We start from the raw sequence: 26,434 nt of genomic DNA, 5'->3' as shown, positions 1-26,434 counted from the left end.
TGAATTCCGATTGGCTGATAGGATTCTATCAGCCAATCGGAATTAAAGTAGGAAAAATCCTATTGGCTGATTGGATCAGCCAATTGGATTTTTCCTACCTTAATTCCGATTGGCTGATAGAATCCTATCAGCCAATCGGAATTCAAGGGACGCCATCTTGGATGACGTCATTTAAAGGAACCTTCATTCAGTGTTAGGACGTCGTTTGAAGAGGATGGCTCCACGTCAGCTGGCTTAAAGATGGACCCGCTCCGCTCCAGATGGATGAAGACTTCTGCCGCTTGGAGGACCTCTTCTGCCGGGATCGGATGAAGACTTCTGCCCCTCTGGAGGTCCACTTGTGCCCGGCTGGGTGAAGACGGCTCAAGGTAGGGAGATCTTCAGGGGGGTAGTGTTAGGTTTTTTTATGGGGGGATTGGGTGGGTTTTAGAGTAGGGTTGGGTGTGTGGATGGTGGGTTTTAATGTTGGGGGGGTATTGTATTTTTTTTACAGGTGACAGAGCTGTTTACTTTGTGGCAATGCCCCGCAAAAGGCCCTTTTAAGGGCTATTTGTAATTTAGTATTGGGTAGGGAATTTTATTATTTTGGGGGGCTTTTTTATTTTATTAGGGGGGATTAGATTAGGTGTAATTAGTTAAAAATTCTTGTAATTCTTTTTAGAATAGTGGGGGTTTTTTCTTCGTAATTTAGTTTATTTAATTTAATTGTAATTAATTGTAGGAAGTTTAGGTAATTAGTTTAATTATAGTGTAGTGTTAGTTGTAATTGTAACTTAGGTTAGGGTTTATTTTACAGGTACTTTTGTACTTTTTTTTAACTAGGAAGTTATTAAATAGTTAATAACTATTTAATAACTATTGTACCTAGTTAAAATAAATACAAAGTTGCCTGTAAAATAAATATAAATCCTAAGCTAGCTACAATTTAACTATTAGTTATATTGTAGCTAGCTTAGGGTTTATTTTACAGGTAAGTATTTAGTTTTAAATAGGAATAATTTATTTAATTGTAGTACATTTATTTAGATGTATTTAAATTATATTCAAGTTAGGGGGGTGTTAGGGTTAGGGTTAGACTTAGGTTTAGGGGTTAATAAATTTATAATAGTGGCAGCGACGTTGGCGGCGGAAGATTAGGGGTTAATAAATTTAATATAGTTGCGGCGACGTTGGGGGGGCAGATTAGGGGTTAATAAATATAATGTAGGTGTCAGCGATAGCGGGGGCGGCAGATTAGGGGTTAATAAGTGTAAGATTAGGGGTGTTTAGACTCGGGGTTCATAGGGTGTTAGGTGCAGACATAAAATTAATTTCCCCATAGGAAACAATGGGGCTGTGTTACGAGCTGAACGCTGCTTTTTTGCAGGTGTTAGGTTTTTTTTCAGCCAGCTCAGCCCCATTGTTTCCTATGGGTAAATCGCGCACAAGCACGTTTAGCCAGCTTACCGCTGATTTAAGCAACGCTGGTATTGAAGTGAGATGTGGAGCTAAATTTTGCTCTACGCTCACCTTTTTGCGGCTAACGCCGGGTTTAAAAAAACCTGTAATACCAGCGTTGTCTTAAGGGAGCGGTGGGGAAAAAAGGCTCGTTAGCACCACACCCCTGTTACCGCAAAACCCGTAATCTCGGCAATAGTTAATAGGAGGACTAGTCTCCTAAACGCTAAAAATAACACATTTCCCTTAACAAAGAACAAAGAATGTTCAAATGAAAAATAAGGAGAATTTTTAACAAAACTGTCTGATACAGGATCTATTAAACCAAAGAAAACCTTCATCAGTAGACTAAACTTAAGTATGCTGTCGGTCAGAACAAAATTAATTAAATCTTAACAATTTTGAAAAGACCTCGTAAGTTTACTTAAAGGCATAATAGCAGTCATAACCTTTTATGATATAAGCAATAACATGTGATGTATGCAGATGAAATCAAGTACATGAACTGAATAAGTAAAAACGGTAAATGTCATTGTACATGTAGAAACAATACTAGCATAAAATATGATAAATAAATGCCACACAATTGAGCTGAAGAAATAACAACAGCTTAATAATGAAAAGAACACACTTAGCTTTGTGGAATTGTGTTTCAGGGCATCATAGTTTCTATAGTAACATCAGAGTCAGGATCAGAATGAGACATCTCGCAAAATGTAACAGAAAAATAAAAATATCATTAGGCAAAGCATTTAATTTCCACAATGTAACAGTTTCAGTAGATAGAAAAACAAATAGTATTTTTTTTTATTTTTAATTTAATATATTTTTATTGAGGTTGTAAAATAAATACAGCAGGCAATTTATATTGCAGAGTTACAACGATACAAGAGAAGAAATCACTGACATGAACATAATCTCCAAGTAAAGACTTGTCAAACTAGGAAAACGCATATTGCCTAAGAGAGCAATTAAAAAGTGAACCTCATATATTCTATTAAGGTGTATCCCCTTATGATATTGTGAGATATAAAATGGAGCAATAGTTTCCCCCAAAGACATAAGGGGGCCGCTTTTGGACCTCCTGGACTAGATTGATGAGATAATGGGGGACTTTGGGGAGAAAATAAAACAAATCAGGTCGCTCTTGGGCCCAAGATATTTTAGAGAATGATGCAAATATAGTGTACGGGACAATAATAGTTTGGTACAAAGAGCTAGTACATAGAGTGAATAAATATTGCCACAAATTATAAACTAGGGAACAAGGGGATATATATAAAATGTTTGCTAAGGTTACACCATGTCTTTCTGGAATGTTATCACCACAGTCTAAGTGCTGCTCTAGAGTGGATAAGACTGAGAAAGTATTGGTACACTTTTAGAGTTATAAATAAAACTGTACCCCCCCCTCTAGTGGAGAAGCCTGGTATCTATGTATATTCTTATAGTAGCATTTCAAAATGCATCTTCTTGGTAGGAATATATTTTTCATGCAATTTAACAATGCAATAACAATGGACACACATAGGTATAGGTGTTAGAATTTTATCACAATGTCACACAGGTCTGAAATGTAAACATAGAGTAAACTCTAAAACATATACAGGGAGTGCAGAATTATTAGGCAAATGAGTATTTTGACCACATCATCCTCTTTATGCATGTTGTCTTACTCCAAGCTGTATAGGCTCGAAAGACTACTACCAATTAAGCATATTAGGTGATGTGCATCTCTGTAATGAGAAGGGGTGTGGTCTAATGACATCAACACCCTATATCAGGTGTGCATAATTATTAGGCAACTTCCTTTCCTTTGGCAAAATGGGTCAAAAGAAGGACTTGACAGGCTCAGAAAAGTCAAAAATAGTGAGATATCTTGCAGAGGGATGCAGCACTCTTAAAATTGCAAAGCTTCTGAAGCGTGATCATCGAACAATCAAGCGTTTCATTCAAAATAGTCAACAGGGTCGCAAGAAGCGTGTGGAAAAACCAAGTCGCAAAATAACTGCCCATGAACTGAGAAAAGTCAAGCGTGCAGCTGCCAAGATGCCACTTGCCACCAGTTTGGCCATGTTTCAGAGCTGCAACATCACTGGAGTGCCCAAAAGCACAAGGTGTGCAATACTCAGGTAAGAAAGGCTGAAAGACGACCACCACTGAACAAGACACACAAGCTGAAACGTCAAGACTGGGCCAAGAAATATCTCAAGACTGATTTTTCTAAGGTTTTATGGACTGATGAAATGAGAGTGAGTCTTGATGGGCCAGATGTATGGGCCCGTGGCTGGATTGGTAAAGGGCAGAGAGCTCCAGTCCGACTCAGACGCCAGCAAGGTGGAGGTGGAGTACTGGTTTGGGCTGGTATCATCAAAGATGAGCTTGTGGGGCCTTTTCGGGTTGAGGATGGAGTCAAGCTCAACTCCCAGTCCTACTGCCAGTTTCTGGAAGACACCTTCTTCAAGCAGTGGTACAGGAAGAAGTCTGCATCCTTCAAGAAAAACATGATTTTCATGCAGGACAATGCTCCATCACACGCGTCCAAGTACTCCACAGCGTGGCTGGCAAGAAAGGGTATAAAAGAAGAAAATCTAATGACATGGCCTCCTTGTTCACCTGATCTGAACCCCATTGAGAACCTGTGGTCCATCATCAAATGTGAGATTTACAAGGAGGGAAAACAGTACACCTCTCTGAACAGTGTCTGGGAGGCTGTGGTTGCTGCTGCACGCAATGTTGATGGTGAACAGATCAAAACACTGACAGTGTCTTTGCAAAGAAAGGTGGCTATATTGGTCACTGATTTGTTTTTGTTTTGTTTTTGAATGTCAGAAATGTATATTTGTGAATGTTGAGATGTTATATTGGTTTCACTGGTAAAAATAAATAATTGAAATGGGTATATATTTGTTTTTTGTTAAGTTGCCTAATAATTATGCACAGTAATAGTCACCTGCACACACAGATATCCCCCTAAAATAGCTATAACTAAAAACAAACTAAAAACTACTTCCAAAACTATTCAGCTTTGATATTAATGAGTTTTTTGGGTTCATTGAGAACATGGTTGTTGTTCAATAATAAAATTAATCCTCAAAAATACAACTTGCCTAATAATTCTGCACTCCCTGTAGTAACTATAGTACATAGATGTATGTATGTATTGGTGGTATGATTATCAGCTATATAATACAATTAATCCTGAGACAGCAACCAAGTAACCCCAAACCCAAGCCACATATCTGAAATAAATAAAGATACCTAATGTTTCAGACTCCTATGTCGTCGTAAATAGTTCCAGAGGATATATGGATGTGTTTTCAAAAGTTCAAGTAAATTTCTGTCTGAGTCAGTTAATGCCAGCTCTGTGAAGTGTGGATTACTATCCTACCCCGCATCAGCACTCCAGAATCCTCAACCCACTCCAGTCGCTGACAAGCTGCTTAGATCGATTAGAGGGACCAACCATGTCCTGGTTCGTAGGTACCTTGAGGTATCGCATAAAGCTGCACATTCAGCGTGTAAGAGGATCTGCTAGGCTTGACTGCCGCTTCCCGAACGTGCCTCTCCTATCAATTTGGGTGGATTTAGTCTCTGCTCCTGTGCAGGGTCGTGACATATCTGCCGTCTCTAGAACTCCGATAGCCCTAGCCAGCAACTCAGTGCCAGATGTCACACAGCATTCAGCATAAGTATGGCAGGCAGGGTCTTCACACTCTCTCTCCCTCTGTATTGGTTGCCTTGGTGTATTCGATGAGTTTCAGGAGCTCCCGGTCAAAGGTTTAGAGGGGATCTCCTTTCTTTCGAAGCTCCCTTTCCACCCTCCATTTTCTGGGTAAGCTCTGTGTTCACCTTGGGGCTCAGAGTCAAGTGGAGCAGCAGTTGTCTTTTCTAACGGGCTTTGTTGTTGTCCTCTCCCACTTTAAATGTGGTTTCAGGTATCTATGAGGAGCCTGTTGTATGCTTAGGAATACAAACACTACCCCATTCCTTTGTCAGGTGGTCAGCAATGCTTTCAAGTTGGATGTCCAGTAACGATGTCCAGTAGCGATGTGTCACCAGTGTCCATTCTATTTCTTTATATGCATAGCTCTCTGTAGAAAAACTTGCCACGTAGAGCACTGGCTGCACAGCAATGGCACAGCAAGCGTGAGGACAAATGAGGCTTCAGAAATAAGGGAAGGCCTCAAAATAATAAGACCGGTACTGAGGGCTGGAAGGGCCGCACACAATCCAAAACATTATCTTTTGGGTTAGAGTGCCTTCAGTCGAGCTTCTTCACCTATCTGAATATCCTAGTACCAATATTTCAGCTTATTTCTAGATAAAAGTGGTAAATGACTCAGGAGCTGAAGCTCAGTGCGACCAGTAAGATGGCCGCCGCCGGAAGTCCCAAAGATAGTATTTTTAATTTTTTTTTAAACAAAAAATAAAATAAAAAAGCAAGCATAATAGCTTTCAAAATTCATGAAAACAGCGAGCAATAGAGGGAGAGGGGTAAAATAACTACATTTTGGTGCCAATAATGACGCATTATGCAAAAGGACGTTTAATTTTTTTGGGGCAAAACTAACACCAGAAAATTACACAACTTCCGTCATAACAAATCTGATTTCGCGCCAAAACAACTAGCGTCAACAAAGACGCAAGAAATGACAAAATTTGCGCCATCAGAGGCACAACATAAAAAACAGCATTTTGCGTCCTCGTGAGCCTAGATTTGCCAGCGAAAAAATGAAAAACAAGTCAAATTAGAAATAGACTGATCCCCAGGTAAGAAAAAAGTTTAAATAAACTTCCCAAACATGATTTCTGAGACTGTTTAGACTGCAAAGGGAAATATACCTAGACTTGACTCATGGCAAATATAAGTAAAATACATATATTTAAAACGTTATAATAATACATAAAGCGCCAAACCATAGCTGATAGTATCTTAAATAATAATACATACTTACCGAGATAGCCAAACCAGTACTGAAAACTATCAGCAGAGGTAATGGTATATAAGAGTATATTGTCGATCTGAAAAAGGAGGTAGGAGATGAATCCCTACGACTGATAACAGAGAACCCTTGAAAAGATTTCCCGTGAGAGAAACCATAAAATCAATAGGCGATACTTTCTTCACATCCCTCTGACAAACACTGTACTTTGAAAGGAATTGGGCTTCAGAATGCTTAGAAGCGCTTATCATAGAAGAAATCATAAAAAACAAGCACAAACTTACTTCACCACCTCCATAGGAGGCAACATTTGTAAAACTGAGTTGTGGGTGGGAGGTGTATTTATAGGCATTTGAGGTTTGGGAAACTTTGCCCCCTCCTGGTAGGAATGTATATCCCATACGTCACTAGCTCATGGACTCTTGCCAATTACATGAAAGAAAAAGAAAATAGTTTGCTACAAGTGTGTGTGAGCCGTATAAACATTACACAACAGCGCCACTATAACAGAAGGTGAAAGGATGTACTGCACTGAACTGAAGCAGAAAAGAGCAGTGTGACAAGTTTTCCTTAGAGTGAGAAAATAATGTACCTGAATAGGTTTTATGCCTGAAATAATTTGCAGCTTTGCATTTATTTAAAGTGAAGGTCAATTTAGATGAATTAGTGCCAGGTTTTTAATAATTCTATAAAAACAAGGGCACTTTAATTCATCAAAATTGACATTTCACTCGTTTTCTTCAAAAACTTACCTTTTAATCCTGACAGCCGCTGCAGCACTTCCTCCGCCCGTCACAAGCCCTCTTCATGGGCTTAGGCCCTGATCCCCCCGGGGGAAAGCCGTGATTGGAGGAAGCCGGATTCATCATTTCTGACGTAAGAAGAAGCTTCCAACGGCCGAGGGAATCACTGGAGCGGCTCTCAGGATTAAACGGTAAGTTTTAGAAGAAAACAAGGGAAATGTCAATTTTGATGATTTAAAGTGCCTTTGTTTTTAATAGGATTATTAAAAACCGGGCACTAATTCGTCGAAATTGACCTTCACTTTAAGGGGACATTAAACTGCTGGACACTACTACTTAACTTTGCCTACTACTCGCTATTGTTTTTACTCTTGTGCCTGCAGCTCTCTTAAAAGCTGTCTTATATTAACCCTGTGCAAATAATGGTTAGGTTAGCAAAACTTTGCACCTTCACAATGGACGGTACCAACTTGAAGTTTAAAGGGACTTAAATCCCAAATGTTTTCTTCCATGATTCAAATAGAGCATGCGATTTTAAACATCTTTCCAATTTACTTCTATTATATAATTTGTTTTGTTCTTTTTTTCTTTGTTTAAAATTATACCTAGGTAGACTCAGGAGCTGCTGATTGGTGGCTGCACATAAATGACTCATGTTATTGGCTCACCCAATGCATTAACTAGCTCCCAGTAGTGGATTGCTGCTTCTTGAACAAGGGATACAAGAGAATAAAGCAAATACGATGATGGAAGTAAATTGGAAAGTTGTTTAAAATTATATTTGTTATCCTAATCATGAAAGAAAAATGATGGGTTTCATGTCCCTTTAAGGTAAGTATTCATGCACACTGTGACAGAAGCAAATCTGTCATATTGTTTTCTTCTTGACAAGTATTATTGTGCACAATATAGAGCGGGAGCTGTACGTTTTTGCCGTGGCTATATTTCTCTATATTATTCCTGGGGGCTTTTTTATATTTGTTATATAACTTTTAACCCCTTAGTGACCAGACCACTTTTCCATTTTCTGACTGTTTGGGACCAGGGCTATTTTTACATTTCTGCTGTGTTTAGCTGTAATTTTCATCTTACTCATTTACTGTACCCACACATATTATACACTGTTGTTCTCGCCATTAAATGGACTTTCTAAAGATACCATTATTTTCATCATATCTTATAAATTACTATAAAAAAATTATAAAAAATGATGAAAAAATTGAAAAAAAACACCCTTTTTTCTAAAATCTGTTACACATCTACAACCACCAAAAAACACCCATGCTAAATAGTTTCTAAATTTTGTCTTGAGTTTAGAAATACCCAATGTTTACATGTTCTTTGCTTTTTTTGCAAGTTATAGGGCAATAAATACAAGTAGCACTTTACTATTTCCAAACCATTTTTTCCCCAAAAATTAGCGATAGTCACGTTGTAACACTGATAACTGTCAGGAATCCCTTAATATCCCTTGACATGTATATATATTTTTTTTAGTAGACAACCCAAAGTATTTATCTAGGCCCATTTTGGTATATTTCATGCCACCATTTTACCACCAAATGTGATCAAATAATTTCTTCTTTACTTTTTCACAATTTTAGGTTTCTCGCTGAAATTATTTACAAACAGATTGTGCAATTATGGCACAAATGGTTGTAAATGCTTCTCTGTGATCCCCTTTGTTCAGAAATAGCAGACATATATGACTTTGGCATTGCTTTTTGGTAATTAGAAGGCCGCTAAATGTTGCTGCTCACCACACATGTATTATTCCCATCAGTGAAGGGGTTAATTAGGGAGCTTGTAGAGAGCTTGTAGGGTTAATTTTAGCTTTAGTGTAGTGTAGTAGACTACATCAAGTATTGATCTAAGCCCATTTTGGTATATTTCATGCCACCATTTCACAGCCAAATGCGATCAAATAATTTTTTTTTTTTAACTTTTTCACAATTTTAGGATTCTCACTGAAATTATTTACAAACAGTTAGTGCAATCATGGCACAAATGGTTGTAAATGCTTCTCTGGGATCCCCTTTGTTCAGAAATAGTAGACATGTATGGCTTTGGCATTGCTTTTTGGTAATTAGAAGAAATGCCTAGCAGTTAAGGGGTTAATTATGTAGCTTGCAGGGTTAATTTTAATTTAGTGTAGAGATCAGTATCCCACCTGATACATCCCAGCCCCTGATCCCTCCCTGACCCCCCTCAAATAGCTCTCTTCTCTCCCCCACCTCACAATTGTCATCGCCATCTTAAATACTGGCAGAAAGTCTGCCAGTACCAAAATAAAATGCATTTTTTTTATATATTCAGTCTGCAGTGATGGATCCCCCCTTAGCCCCCCAACCTCCCTGATCCCTCCATACATCTCTCTAACCCTCCCCCCTCTACCTATTTGCCGCCATCTTGGGTACTGGTAGCTGTCTGCCAGTACCCAATATTCCACAAATAATGTGTTTATTTATATTTTTATTTTAAATAAACTATTTTCTGTAGTGTAGCTGCCCCCCCTCAATACCCTACCCCCCCTCCCAGATCCCTTGCAAAACCATTTATTCCCCCCTCTGTGTCCATCCTTCCTACACATTTTAAATGCAATTATGTAAATGCGACTCACGCCCTCCGTCCACCTGGCCGCACTCCCGCACCGACGCGCAAGCGGCGCAACCGGATGTGAGATGAGATCCGGATCCAGGAACATTGATGGGCCACCTCCCTGCTACAGCTCCCACTATCGATGGCCGATGCAGAGAGGGCCACAGAGTGACAATCTCTGCATCGGTGAGTAAAAAAGGGGATTGCAGTGATACCTCAATATTGAGGCATCACTACAATACCCTGGAAGCTGCTGAAAGCAATCACAATCGCTTCCAGAGCTTCAAACCCCAGAGGAAGTGCCAGACACATCCTTGGTCGTTAAGGGTAGTTTTTTGTAGAACGTACCTGGCACATCATCAGTCGTTAAGGGGTTAACTGGTTTTAAAAATGGAAATATGTAAAGCTTCTGCTTTCTATTATATGAGATAACCCAAAGTACAAAGTTCAGTTGTCAAACAGCCAGTAACATCACTGATCTGTGAAAGCACACTGCTTCTGTCAGAGGATGCAACAATACACTCATTACAAGATGGCGGTGCCTGGTATAAGGATGCAGAGCTAACCATCTGGCTTCTATAATTGGTTAAAATAAGAGAAAGGATTTAAAGAGAGCTGTGGGTAAAGGAGGAAAAAAACACTAACATGGTGAGTAGTAACAATGCTACTGTACTTGTACCTAGGATTTAATGGACCAATAGCTATAAGATACAGGTGTATTTTTTCCTTTCAAGATTTGATAAGGAGTTTATTTGCTTTACACCTTTACACCACAGTTTATATGCTTTCTATTGATGCAATAATATTCTATTATGTTCTGTTTTTTTTTTTCAGACAGTCACAAGTCATAATGTATTTACTAATATTTGTTTTATTTTTTAAAAAGTTTGTGCATATTTTATTAGACAAGCAGCTGTGACTAAAGTACAAATTTAAATACATTAGAACTGATTTATGGCTCTTATACCTTTGTATATATTTTAAATGTATATCAATGAAGGACACATTTTAATTACATGGGCTGCTAGCTTGCATTTATTTATATTACAATAACTAGCAGTATAGTTAGAAGCACTGTTTAATTAAAAACGAAATAAACTGAAAGTGCACCTTGTGAAGAGGAGACATCGCACCATGTGTACAGTAGTAGTAAGTGAAGGCATTGCTGTAGTAGTGTATGTAAGCAACAGTTTTAACTCTATATAGAAAGGTTTAATTTGTATTTTCTTTTAGCAAGTTTTTACATAATTTTTAAACCAAATATGAGTCTCAACTCAAAACATATTTCTAACAATTTCAAGTGGGAAACCTCTCTCTGAATTGAAATGATTTTGCAGGGCCTGAATATTTTTAAAATATGTGAAGGAACTACCATCATATGTTAAAGACACAAAAATACTACAGTATCTTCAAGGGATACGTTGGAGAAAGGAATTTATTCTCATCACATGATGTTTCTTCTCTATATACAAGTATTAGATATGATTAAAAGCAGTAGAAAATTTTCTAAGTAAAGATGAAACATAACATATAGAACAGAAATATTTTTTGTTAAAAGGGATCAAATTTATACTAGAACAGACCATATGCTAGGTGTGAATCTTGTGCTATATAAAAGGTATATAGATGACATTCTTATGATTTGGAATTGAAGTACTGATAGCCTGGAATGATTCATTATAGATATGAATTGAAATGAGATGGGGATTACGATTACATATGCTTCAAGTGCATGAAAGATAGTAGATGCCAATAATTTCACACACTATGAAATCATATGAAATGCAGGACAGATAACATCCGAAAGGTAAAATGCCTTAGAATTAGAAGGAATTGCTCTTGAATAGTAGATTATAATGAACAGATGAGATTATGGGAGAAAAAATTCTCAGAGAGAGGTTATGAACAAATAATTGTTGAAAAAGCTAAAGTAGATGCTAAAATGAGAGAAAGGGCAGATTTGCTTACATATAAAAATAAGAATGTAGTAAGTATAGATGATTACAGATATGAATCAAAATGAGATGGGGATCACGTTCACATACACTTCAAGTACATGAAAGATAGTAGATGCCAATAATTTCACAAACTATGAAATCATATGAAATGCAGGACAGATAACATCCAAAAGGCAAAATGCATTAGAATTAGAAGGAATTGCTCTCAAATAGTAGATTATAATAAACAGATGGGATTATGGGAGAAAAAATTCTCAGAGAGAGGTTATGAACAAATAATTGTTGAAAAAGCTAAAGTAGATGCTAGGATGAGAGAGAGGGCAGATTTGCTTACACATAAAAGTAAGAATGTAGTAAGTATAGATGATAGAATAGATGTACTGTTTATTAGTAATTGTAATACTAAAATTTTAGAGAAAATTATCAGGAAACACAGGAATTTAGGCCAGGCAGATTCAGTAATAAGAAATAAGGTGGATATCAAAGAATTTAAAATTGACTTTAGCTCCCAGTGTATTTGTAAGATGTAAAGATGGACAAAATTAAGGAAATGGAGAAACTTTTTATCCCCTGTTTTGGACAGACAGGTTTGAAGTTTCTCATCAAAGAGGAAATTAGATGCTAGGATAAAAGCATAATTTACCTTATTGGAGACAGTATATTGGCAAAATGACAAGGACCTTAAGAGAGAGATATAGAGAGCATCTCTCCTGTATTGAAAGGGGCAATTTAGATGCCCATTTGTACACTCATTATAGAAAAATACATCATAGTAAACATTAAGATTTTACATTTTGGGGAACATGTAAACTTAAACAGAACTGGAGAGCGAGTGATTTTGAACAAGCGCTACTTCAGAAGGAGGTGGACTTGATTTATGATATGCAAACTCCATTTCTCATGCATATATTCTGAATTGGATATGGCCCTATTCCTGTAAGTATAAGTTATGCAAATAGTGCGTGTCAACTTCCCTCATTCTGTCGTAGGTCTCTACTGGGAAGATACTTGTAGGTTTTATAGTTGGAGATATTAAAGAGAATAAGCTATGGATATGCATTTTTATAGGTTCTATTTACATATATTTATTGACATATTTATATTCAATGACAGTTTATATAATATAATGTATGCACCTCAGAGCAAAAGAAGTAAAAACAGAATTTATGCTTACCTGATAAATTACTTTCTCTTACAGGTGTATTCAGTCCACGGATTCATCCTTACTTGTGGGATATTCTCAATCCCTACAGGAAGTGGCAAAGAGAGCACACAGCAAAGATGTCCATATAGCTCCCCTCAGGCTCCGCCCCCCCAGTCATTCGACCGACGGTTAGGAGAAAAAGGAGAACCATAGGGTGCAGTGGTCACTGTAGTTATTGTAAATTAAATTTGAACCATACTTAAATATCAGGGTGGGCCGTGGACTGAATACACCTGTAAGAGAAAGTAATTTATCAGGTAAGCATAAATTCTGTTTTCTCTTACTTGGTGTATTCAGTCCACAGATTCATCCTTACTTGCAATAGGACACGGATGAAGGGAGGGAACAAGTCAGGTAACCTAAACGGAAGGCACCACTGCTTGCAAAACCTTTCTCCCAAAAATAGCCTCCGAAGAAGCAAAAGTATCGAATTTATAAAATTTGGCGAATGTATGAAGTGAAGACCAAGTCGCTGCCTTACAAATCTGTTCAACAGAAGCCTCATTCTTGAAAGCCCATGTGGAAGCCACAGCTCTGGTGGAATGAGCTGTAATTCGTTTAGGAGGCTGCTTACCAGCAGTCTCATAAGCCAATCGGATGATGCTTTTCAGCCAGAATGAAAGAGAGGTAGCAGTTGCTTTCTGACCTCTCCTCTTACCAGAATACACAACAAACAAGGATGATGTTTGTCTGAAATTTTTAGTTGCTTTTAAATAGAACTTTAAAGCACGAACCACATCAAGATTGTGCAACAGTCGTCTTAGAAACTGGATTAGGGCACAGAGAAGGAACAATGATTTCCTGGTTAATATTCTTATTAGAAACCACCTTTGGAAGGAAACCAGGTTTAGTACGCAAAACAACCTTATCTGCATGGAACACCAGATAGGGTGAATCACACTGTAAAGCAGACAATTCTGAAACTCTTTGAGCAGAAGAAATAGCTACTAAAAACAAAACTTTCCAAGATAATAACTTGATATCTATGGAATGCAAAGGTTCAAACGGAACCCCTTGAAGAACTGAAAGAACTAAATTTAGACTCCATGGAGGAGCCACAGGTCTGTATACAGGCTTGATTCTAACTAGGGCCTGTGCAAACGCCTGAACGTCTGGTACAGCTGCCAGACGCTTGTGTAACAGAATAGACAGAGCAGATATCTGTCCCTTTAAGGAACTAGCTGACAGACCTTTCTCCAAACCTTCTTGGAGAAAAGACAATATCCTTGGAATCCTAACCTTACTCCACGAGTAACCCTTGGATTCACACCAACAAAGATATTTCCGCCATATCTTATGGTAAATTTTCCTGGTGACAGGCTTTCTGGCCTGTATCAGAGTATCTATAACTGAATCAGAGAAACCCCGCTTAGCTAGGATTAAGCGTTCAATCTCCAAGCAGTCAGTTGCAGAGAAACTAGATTTGGATGCTTGAAAGGACCTTGGATTAGAAGATCCTGCCTCGATGGCAGTTTCCATGGTGGGACCGATGACATGTCCACTAGGTCTGCATACCAAGTCCTGCGTGGCCACGCAGGCGCTATCAGAATTACCAAAGCCTTCCCCTGTTTGACTCTGGCTATTAGCCGAGGGAGAAGAGGAAACAGAGGAAAGACATAAGCTAGACTGAATGACCAAGGCGCTATTAATGCATCTATCAATGCCGCCTTGGGATCCCTGGATCTGGATCCGTAAAGGGGAAGTTTGGTGTTCTTACGGGACGCCATCAGATCCAACTCTGGAATGCCCCAAAGCTGGGTCAGCTGAGCAAAAACCTCCGGGTGGAGTTCCCACTCCCCCGGATGGAAAGTCTGACGACTTAGAAAATCGGCCTCCCAGTTGTCTACCCCTGGGATGTGAATTGCAGATAGATGGCAGGAATGATCCTCCGCCCATTTGATAATCTTGGATACTTCCTTCATCGCTAGGGAACTCTTTGTTCCTCCCTGATGATTGATGTACGCCACAGTCGTGATGTTGTCCGACTGAAATCTGATGAATTTGGCCTCTGCTAGTTGAGGCCACGCCTGGAGCGTATTGAATATCGCTCTCAGCTCCAAAATGTTTATCGGGAGAAGAGATTCTTCCCGAGACCATAGTCCCTGAGCCTTCAGGGAGTTCCAGACCGCACCCCAGCCTACCAGACTGGCATCGGTCGTGACAATGATCCACTCCGGTCTGTGGAAACTCATTCCCTGAGACAGGTGATCTTGAGACAACCACCAGAGAAGAGAATCTCTGTTTTTTTGATCCATTTGAATTTGAGGAGACAAATCTGCGTAATTTCCATTCTACTGTTTGAGCATGCACAGCTGCAGTGGTCTAAGATGGATTCGGGCAAAAGGGACTACGTCCATTGCTGCAACCATTAAACCAATTACTTCCATGCACTGAGGCAAGGAAGGCCCGAGGAATGGAATGAAGAACTTGGCAAGTATTCAGCAGTTTTGACTTCCTGACCTCTGTCAGAAAGATTTTCATTTCTACCGAGTCTATTAGTGTTCCCAGAAAGGGAACCCTTGTGAGCGGGGACAGAGAACTCTTTTCTACGTTCACCTTCCATCCGTGAGACCTTAGAAAGGCCAGAACGATGTCCGTATGAGCCTTGGCTCTGTGAAAGGATGACGCCTGTATTAATATGTCGTCTAGGTAAGGTGCTACTGCAATGCCCCGCGGTCTTAGAACCGCTAGAAGGGACCCTAGCACCTTTGTGAAAATTCTGGGAGCGGTGGCCAACCCGAAAGGAAGGGCCACGAACTGGTAATGTTTGTCCAGAAAGGCGAACCTTAGGAACTGATGGTGATCTTTGTGGATAGGAATATGAAGTCACGCATCCTTTAGATCCACGGTAGTCATATATTGACCTTCCTGGATCATCGGCAAGATTGTCCGAATGGTTTCCATCTTGAAAGACAGAACTCTGAGGAATTTGTTTAGAATTTTTAGATCCAGGATTGGCCTGAAAGTTCCTTCCTTTTTGGGAACTACGAACAGGTTTGACTAAAAGCCCAGTCCTTGTTCTGCAATTGGAACTGGGTGTATCACTCCCATTTTTAGTAGATCTTCTACACAGCGTAAGAACACCTGTTTCTTTGTTTGGTCTGAAGACAAACGAGAAATGTGGAACCTTCCCCTTGGGGGAGAATCCTTGAATTCTAGAAGGTACCCCTGAGCAACTATTTCTAATGCCCAGGGATCCGGAACGTCTCTTGCTCAAGCCTGAGCAAAGAGAGAAAGTCTGCCCCTACCAGATCCGATCCCGAATCAGGGGCTACCCCTTCATGCTGTCTTGGTAGCAGGAGCAGGCTTCTTGGCCTGTTTACCCTTATTCCAGCCCTGCAAGGGTTTCCAGGTTGCTTTGGGCTGGGAAGCATTATCTTGCTTTGCGGCAGCAGAGGTTGCAGCAGGTCTGCTCCTGAAGTTGCGAAAGGAGCGAAAATTAGGCTTGTTTTTGGCCTTAAACGGCCTATCTTGAGGAAGGGCATGGCCCTTGCCCCCAGTGATATCTGAAATAATTTCTTTCAGCTCTGGGCCAAATAGGGTTTTCCCCTTGAAGGGAATATTTAACAGTTTTGTTTTGGACGACACATCCGCCGACCACGATTTGAGCCAAAGCGCTCTTCGCGCCATGATGGCAAAACCTGAGTTTTTCGCCGCTAGTTTAGCTACTTGGAGAGCGGCATCAGTGATAAAAGAATTAGCCAGCTTTAGAGCATGAATTCTATCCATGACCTCATCGTATGAAGTCTCCCTCTGGAGCGACTCCTCCAGGGCCTCGAACCAAAAAGCCGCTGCAGTAGTTACTGGAATAATGCAGGCAATTGGTTGAAGCAGAAAACCTTGCTGAACAAAAATTTTCTTCAGCAATCCTTCCAATTTTTTATCCATAGGATCTTTGAAAGCACAACTGTCCTCTATTGGTATAGTTGTACGCTTAGCCAGTGTCTATCTGAAGGCTCAGACATGTTTGACAGACTCAGACAACACTAAAATATTGAAAAAAATACTTTTTGAAAAAACGTTACTGTCTCTTTAAATAATAAAAGGCACACACTTTTTTACCAAATCATCAAAAAACATCTGATCTTAATGAAATTTTCACCACATGATCCTGATGCCTTGAAATGATTGCACACCCGGTTTAACACACTACAGTACGATGCCACAGTCTTTGCTGTGGCTTTACCTTCCTTTAGGGTTATTTGCAGGTGTAAATTAAGCCTCCCTGAAGTCCTCCTGTACTCTTAAGGCTCTGCACATGACGCTGCATGGAGCTGTGTTGCAAATCAACTGCGCAATTAAGGCGCGAAAATGAGGCCCCCTCCTTTATTACTCCAGAGTTATGGGGCCTTTCTGAGTCACATTAGCTGTCTTACAAAATGCCAGGCGTAAAAAAGTCCCCAAAAAGTGTTTCCAACGTCTAAAACGCTTAATAAATATAAGATTACCTTAATAAAGTAATCGATTTAGTCCATCACAGTGTCTGTCAGTATTAAAGCCCTTAACTGAAGCCATCATTCTATACTGTGTCTCAGAAAATGGCTTACCTTCCCTCATGGGATTTCTGTCAGTCTTCTAGCACTACCAAGTCTTGTTAGAAAAAATGACTGAACATACCTTAAGCAGTATAAGCCTGCAAACTGTTCCCCCCAACTGAAGTTCTCCGGTACTCAACAGTCCTGTGTGGGAACAGCAATGGATTTTAGTTACAACATGCTAAAATCTTTTTCCTCTCAGCAGAAATCTTCATCACTTTCTGCTTCAGAGTAAATAGTACAAACCGGCACTATTTAAAAATAACAAACTCTTGATTGAAGAAATAAAAACTACAAATCTAACACCACAAACTCTTTACCCTCCCGTGGAGATGCTACTTGTTAGAGCGGCAAAGAGAATGACTGGGGGGGCGGAGCCTGAGGGGAGCTTCCTGTAGGGATTGAGAATATCCCACAAGTAAGGATAAATCCGTGGACTGAATACACCAAGTAAGAGAAATAAGTATTTCAAAGGATGATACCTTTAAAGAAATAATACAGTTTCAATATCAGAGGCAGTAAGAAATAATCATACATGGATCGACCTGTACCACTTTAAAACAATTAAAGGCTAAACCACCTTAAGGGAAAATTAAAGTGAACCAACCAATAAAAACACTGGATTGGTTATCCTATGAGAGGAGAGAATCTATTTTAAATATACAAGAGGATTATCATAATTATGTCTTGATAAAGCCCTTGCAGGCGAAACGCATTGAAAGGACATTGTTAACCCCTTATTTTTTAGTTTGCTACAGCACCCACCCTGTAGAGCTTTTATACGGGTAGAGTGTAAAGTATTAGGACTATATTTCCTATCAAAATTACAATTTGTAGAAAGACTGAAGGAGTGCTCGCCCACTCATAAAAATTTGTCTATGATATAGGACAAAACAGACTGCTAGCAATCGTGGATAAACCATTACACGGCTAATGCAACTCCTATTGTGACGTCAAAAAGATGTATCATGTGACTGGCAGGCCAGAGGAGAGACCGGAGTGGGCAGGGATATTCTTAGAGTGCTGCTTAGGATCATTTAAGGAATTATAATGCTTACAGACTATTTGTGATATGGTGAACTGCCAGAAGTAGATTTTTGATTGCCGCTAATCAGGTAAAGTGGATATAACCCAGTCGCACATATATTACCTAATAAGGTTACATAGTTTATTTGGACAAACGTATTAATACGGAATTCATAAGCTGATTAGCGATATTTTACAACTGCATCCAATTAAGAGTTTTAACTTTGTAGGAGTTTTCTGTTGTTTTGTTTGTATATCCATAGATTGTAATGTTTGAGGAATAAGGAAGATGTCCCAATATTCATTATTTTAATTGAATAATTTGTTTCAAATATTTTTTAGAAAATAAAATGATCTATACTATAGATATTGGTGTGTATTTTCCAATTGAATTTTTAAGATTACATTGAAGCAAAAGTTTTAAGATATTATTCATTTTAGAGAACCTAAGCTTGTTAATAGTGCTGCTCCCTTTTTCTGTTAATTTGCAAGTACTGTCAACTGTCTGGGAGGAATAGTTGTGGATGCAGCTAGGGTTTTAGACCTCTGAGCACACCTTCTGCATCTTCTGAATGCAAACGTTTCTACAGCAGGAGAGGCCAAGCCAATTAAAAAAAAAAAAAGCAAAATAGTTTTGAAGTTTTAGTCTCTCTTTGACGTTTTTGTACAAAAATAAAAACCACAAAAATAAAATTAAAAGGACATTAACCCAATTTTTTCCATCCATGATTCAGATAGAGAATACAATTTTAAAAAAGGTTCCAATTTACTTCTATTATCAAATCTGTGTTGTTCTCATGTTATTCTTTGAGATATCTAGATAGGTAGCGTGTGCATGAACGGAAATAGTGCTGCCATCTAGTGCTCTTGCTAATGTATAACATTGTTGCAAAACTGGTGCCATATAGTGCTGCAAACACTTGCACACTCCTGAACTTACCTTCCTGCTTTTTTACAAAGGATAACAAGAAAATTAAGAAAAATTGATAATAGAAGTAAATTAGAAAGTTGTTTAAAATTGTATGCTCTATCTGAATCATTAAATAATTTGTTGGGGTTTTATGTCCCTTTAAAAAAGAAGATGTCATTGAATAATCCTTAGAATGCAATGAGGGTGCTGTTAAAGGGACAGTCTACACCAGAATTATTATTGTTTAAAAAGATACATAATCCCTTTATTACCAGTTCTACAGTTTTGCATAACCAACACGGATATATTAATACACTTTTTACCTCTGTGATTACCTTGTATCTAAGCCTCTGCAGGCTGCCCCCTTATTTCAGTTCTTTTGACAGACTTGCATTTTAGCCAATCAGTACTGACTCCTAGGTAAGTCCATGGGCATGAGCATAATGTTATCTATATGGCACACATAAACTAACGCCCTCTAGTTGCGAAATCTTTAAAAAATGCATTCTGATAAGATGCAGCCTTCAAGGACTAAGACATTTGCATATGAGCCTACCTAGGTTTGATGATAAAAGTAAATTTGAAAATAGTTTAAAATTACATGCCCTATATAAATAATGAAAGTTTATTTTTTACTACACCGTCCCTTTAAGAAAAATGTTACAGCATATGTCCTCTTGCAGTTTCTTCTAGCAGAAGCAGGTGCAGAATGGTTGCTTTTTGCTTATGCTGAGCCTGTAAGGGCACAATAAATACAATAAAATAATATACATTTTACTTACTATTGCCAGATAAGATTCATAGCTTCTTATGAATCTTTCACTCAATTTCTAGTTTTTCTTCTCTCCATCTCTATATTCCCCAGTAGTTTTACTTCCAATTTTATCTCTAGACACAACAGAGTTACAATGCCATATAAATACTGAAAAACTGAAAAGGTTGACATTATACTTATTTTGATAGAAAAGGGTCTTTTGGGATAAACCAATGATAGCTAGATTTTTTATACTAATATCTCTCTGTTAAAATGAAGCAAATTCTGGCATTTGAAGGTCAGCATGTCAAAAATACATTTACTATGGGCGTTATCTCAGTTGTGTGACTACACTGAGATCATTTTGGGAACTCCTTTTTAAAAGAAGAATTACAATTCCACCCCTTTACTTCCATAAAGAAACTTTAAAAACAAAATTTATGCTTACTTGATAAATGTATTTCTTTCTTGACACGATGAGTCCACGGATCATCTAGTTACTATTGGGAACATCACTCCTGCCAAGCAGGAGGCGGCAAAGAGCACCACAGCAAAGCTGACAAACATCACCTCCCTTCCCTCCAACCCCAGTCATTCGACTGAATCAAAGGAGAGAAAGGAAGTAAAAAGGTGCAGAGGTGTCTGAAGTTTATAACATACCAACAAACCCTGTCCAAAAAGAACGGGGCGGGCCGTTGACTCATCGTGTCAAGAAATAAATACATTTATCAGGTAAGCATAAATTTAGTTTTCTTTCTAATGACATGATGAGTCCACGGATCATCTAATTACTGTTGGGAATCAATACCCAAGCTAGAGTACACAGATGATAAGGGAGGGACAAGACAGGGAACCTAAACGGAAGGCACCACTGCTTGAAGAACCTTTCTCCCAAATGAGGCCTTAGCAAAGGGAAAAGTGTCAAATTTATAAAATTTTTAAAAAGTGTTAAGAGAGGACCAAGTTGCAGCCTTGCAAATCTGTTTCACAGAAGCTTCATTTTTGAATGCCCAGGAAGAGGAAACAGCCCTTATAGAATGAGTCGTAACTCTCTCAGGAGGCTGCTGTCCAGCAGTTTCATAAGCAAACCTAATGATACTCTTCAGCCACAAAGAAAGAGAAGTAGCCGTAGCTTTCTGCCCCTTACGTTTCCCAGAGAATACCACAAACAGAGCAGAAGACTGACGAAAATCCTTAGTCACCTGCAAATAGAATTTTAGAGCACGCACCACGACCAGTTTGTGCAGAAGCCGTTCCTTCTGAGAAGAAGGATTAGGACACAAGGAAGGAACAACAATCTCCTGATTAATGCTCCGATCTGAAACTACTTTAGGGAGAAAACCTAACTTAGTACGCAAAACTACCTTTTCCAAATGAAAAATAAGGTAAGGAGATTCATACTGTAATGTCGAGAGTTCTGACACTCTACGAGCAGATGAGATAGCAACAAGGAACAAAACTTTCCAAGATAACAACTTAATATCTAAGGAATGCATAGGCTCAAACGGAGCCCCTTGAAGAACCTTAAGCACTAAATTAAGACTCCAGGGAGGAGTAACTGGCTTGAACACAGGCCTGATCCTGACCAAGGCCTGACAAAACGATTGTACATCTGAGACGTCTGCCAGACGTTTATGTAACAAAATAGACAAAGCAGATATTTGCCCCTTTAGGGAACTTGCCGATAAACCCTTCTCCAAACCTTCTTGGAGAAAGGACAGAATAAAAGAAATCATATCTCTACTCCAAGAGTAACCCTTGGATTCACACCAATATAGATATTTATGCCATATCTTGTGGTAAATCTTTCTAGTCACAGGTTTACAAGCCTGAATCATGGTCTCAATGACCGATTCCGAAAATCCATGCTTGGACAGAATTAAGCATTTAATCTCCAAGCAGTCAGCTTCAGAGAAACTAGATTTGGGTGAAGAAAGGGCCTCTGAAGTAGAAGGTCCTCCCTCAATGGGAGTCTCTAAGGTGGAAGAGATGACATGTCCACCAGGTCTGCATACCAAATCCTGGGAGGCCACGTCTGTGCAATGAGGATCACCGACGCCCTCTCCTGCTTGATTCGAGCAATGACCCAAGGTAGAAGAGTGAAGAGAGGAAATAGGTATGCGAGACTGAAATTCCAAGGTACCGCTAGGGCGTCTATCAGTACAGCCTGAGGGTCCCTTGACCTCGTCCCGTACCTCGGACGCTTGGCATTCTGCCACGATGCCATGAGATCCGATTCTGGCTGACCCCATTTGAGAATCAGACTGGAAAATACTTCCGCATGGAGTTTCCACTCCCCCGGGTGAAAGGTCTGCTTGCTCAGAAATGTCAGTATATGGCCGGATTATAATACAATATATTTAATAATTATTATTTAAACAAACCCCCAATAAAATGCATATACAAAACAATAACATTAATGTAAATTCCTAAATTCTTTATATTAGTTAAAATTTATAGACACATTGAATTATATTTATATAAAACCAGATATGAATCAAACTATACAAGTTTAAACTGTTATAATATTCTTTACAAACCAAACCAAATATACCTTTAGAATTAACCTTATTCACAATTGAATTGCATTAAAATACCACAATGAAATATCACAGTATGGGTTACTAACTTCCAGACAAATATACTTAAACTATTTAGCCCACCATTGATTCTATACAACTCTAATTAAAATACCAGAAGTTATATATATTCTTACTGTGAACAGTCAGTTTATATGCCAATTTATCTAAACTGAAATAAATTCTTAATTAGCTACAATTAAGGCAAGTTTTAAAATATAATATAGTTACCAATAACTTAATGCATACCAGATAGATTTACTTACAATAATGGGCCTGACTAAGAAATATGCAACACAAAGGATATTTATCTAGCAAATAAATTAATTACTTAGCATACAAGAGTGACTAGTTAAGACTACACAGGACTATGAATGCAAGCTAAAATACAAAATGCCCTTTTAAATCTACTAACTGCAATTAGTTATAGTTACCAAATACCTTTGATTTAAATATTATATATATATATATATATATATATATATATATAATATATATATATATATATATATATATTTATCAATCGCGTATACTTCACCAAAATAACCAAATCGATAATTCAGCTTCTAGAACTTCTTGTTTCATATATAAGGGTATTAGCAATATGGATAATAAAAAGTAGCCCAATTTGCTTAAAGTGACTGTGTCCCGAATTTTGGCAGCAGTTATTCAGTCACCAGTTCAGCAAAAAGTCAGCAGCCTCTTTCTCTCCTCTTGCATTCAGCTTATATTATCTTAATCATTGGTGAAACAATATGATAGGCCCTTCGGAAGCTTGTCTGTGATTCGTCCTTGGATCTGAACATCTCATAGGTTATTGTGGGAGACGCCTCCCTGACTGGCTCTGCATGTGTTCTAATAGACAATTTATTTGGCTGTCATACCAGTTCCAATCCCCTAGGGGGCAGCAGACAACCAGCAAATACAGTCTCACCATCAATTACTGCTAGTCCAAATATCTCCCTATATAGTGATTATTTAACATACTATAACTTTTTGCATTAATCACTTACAATTTTAATTATAGATGGGATAATATAATGTAATTTTTCTGATTACTCCAATACTAAATACAAGCATGTTTCTAGCGATCATACCAATAAACAATTAAATTGTCGATCATTTGCTTTCCCCAGAATCATCTTAATATGGCATACATACCTTGAGATCAGTAAACACATGTCACTTTCACACAACTATATCTACATTGGACCACTATCCCATACAGATTAATATTTCATATCTATATATCTCTCTTTGAGAGTACAAAACACATAGGATATTATTTAAAATACCAATTATATGTGTACTTATTAGGTGCCTGAAAAATATAAAGGAATAGGTTACTAAAATTGGACATTTTAAATTGACTGTATTGTTATTTATTAACTCGGCATATGTATCCCAATTTGTCCTTTAGATGTCTGGAAGACAGAAAAGAAAAATATAAATATGTTACATATTTCAAAGTGGGATTATTACAATTGTTATTTAATCCTTTACAATCTGAATTGCATTTCCCCAGATCCATATATAGACATTTAATACAGTCTAAGGCATATATTTAATGTTTGAAAACTATATAGATAATTTGTTATCAAACGTACATAGGTTAAGATATTTTGAAATCTTTTTAAAACCATGATTTACATTTCTAGTTTGTCTGGAAATGAGGATGTGTATTGTAACTCAGCAGGGACAAAATAGCACTTAGATGAGGACAGCTGGATCCTCTGAAAATGTTTGTAGATTCAACCATTCCCACAGACAGAGCATCTATTCCCCACAGGGGGCCTGTGAGTTCCTTACACATCTTGGGCAGGAAGCCCATATATGGGAATATACCTCTGAGGGTTTAAAAATGCTAATATTTACTTTGAAGTGGCCCATTGATCTAAGAAATGACTGCCTGAACTAATTAGACAAAATGTTTCATTGATGAATGAGAGAGGGGGTTGATCTGTTACAGTGACGTCTGGAGTTTTACAAATAAAATTAATTATTTGGCGTATACAACCATATATATATTAAATAAATAATATATATATATATATATATATATATATATATACACATTCACAGATATTCTGACAGAAAGTCCACCTCCCAGTTGTCCACTCCTGGGATGTGAATCGCCGACAGGCAGCAATTGTGAGTCTCCGCCCACTGAATTATCTTGGCTACCTCTATCATGGCCAAGGAACTCCGTGTTCCTCTCTGATGGTTGATTTAAGCCACTGAAGTTATGTTGTCCGACTGGAACCTGATGAAACGGGCCGAGGTCTAACTGAGGCCAGGCCAGGAGAGCATTGAAGATTGCTCTCAGCTCCAGAATGTTTATGGGTAGAACAGACTCTGACCGAGTCCATGTTCCCTGAGCCTTTAGAGAGCCCCAGACTGTTCCCCATCCCAGAAGGCTGGCGTCTGTTGTCACAATCACCCAAGAGCGTCTGCGAAAGCAGGTACCTTGGGAGAGACGATCCTGAGACAACCACCAAAGAAGAGACTCCCTTGTCTCCTGTTCCAGCTGTAATTGTGGAGACAGATCCGCATAATCTCCGTTCCACTGACTGAGCATGCTTAACTGCAGAGGTCTGAGGTGGAAACGAGCGAACAGGATGATGTCCATTGCCGCTACCATCAGACTGATTACCTCCATGCACTGAGCCACTGATGGCCGAGGAGAGGACTGAAGCGCTAGGCAAGAATCGAAAATCTTTGATTTCCTGACTTCTGTCAGAAAAATCTTCATCGGTAAGGAATCTATTATGGTTCCCAAGAAAATTACCCTTGTATTTGGAATTAAGGGACTCTTTTCCAAATTTACCTTCCATCTGTGAGATTGAAGGAAATATAACAACATTTCCGTGTGGGATATTTCCTGTTGAAAGGATGGCGCCTGAACCAGAATGTCGTCCAGATAAGGCGGCACTGCAATGCCCCGCAATCAGAGCACCGCCAACAGGGATCCCAGAACCTTTGAGAAAATTCTGGGAGCTGTGGCAAGGCCGAATGGAAGAGCCATGAAATGGAAGTGTTTGTCTAGAACAGTGATTTTTAACCTTTTTTTTGCCGTGGCACACTTTTTTACATTAAAAAATCCTGTGACACACCACCATCCCAAAAGTTTAAAAAAATCACACATTGTAGCCTAATACAGCATATATATATACACATACACACAAACACACACATACTGTATGTATTGTGCTGTTATGCCATGCCTCCTACAAACTACCCCTGCACTGGGAGTAAAAAACAAGCAAAGTTTAAAAAATATGTCACACTGTTGTCAATCTGTCGTGGCACACCTGAGGATCTCTCACGGCACACTAGTGTGCCACGGCACACTGGTTGAAAAACACTGGTCTAGAAATGCAAACCTTAGAAACTTGTGATGGTCCCTGTGGATGGGGACATGCAGGTACGCGTCCTTTCAATCCACTATTGTCATAAATTGACCCTCTTGGACCAAAGGAAGAATGGAACAAATAGTTTCCATCTTGAAGGACGGCACTCTGAGGAATTTGTTTAGGCTCTTGAGATCTAAAATTGGTCTGAAGGTTCCCTCCTTTTTGGAACAAATTGAAATAGAATCCCAGACCCCGTTCCTGTATCGGAACAGGAACAATCACTCCCAGGTCGGAGAGGTCCTGAACACAGTGTAAGAACGCCTCTCTTTTTGTCTGGTCTACAGATAACTTTGAAAGCAGAAACCTGCCCCTGGGAGGAAATGTCTTGAAC

The sequence above is a fragment of the Bombina bombina genome, chromosome 1 (assembly GCF_027579735.1).
Source record: "Bombina bombina isolate aBomBom1 chromosome 1, aBomBom1.pri, whole genome shotgun sequence".
In the NCBI taxonomy this organism is placed as follows: domain Eukaryota; kingdom Metazoa; phylum Chordata; class Amphibia; order Anura; family Bombinatoridae; genus Bombina; species Bombina bombina.
Note: the sequence above shows the minus strand (reverse complement) of the source record.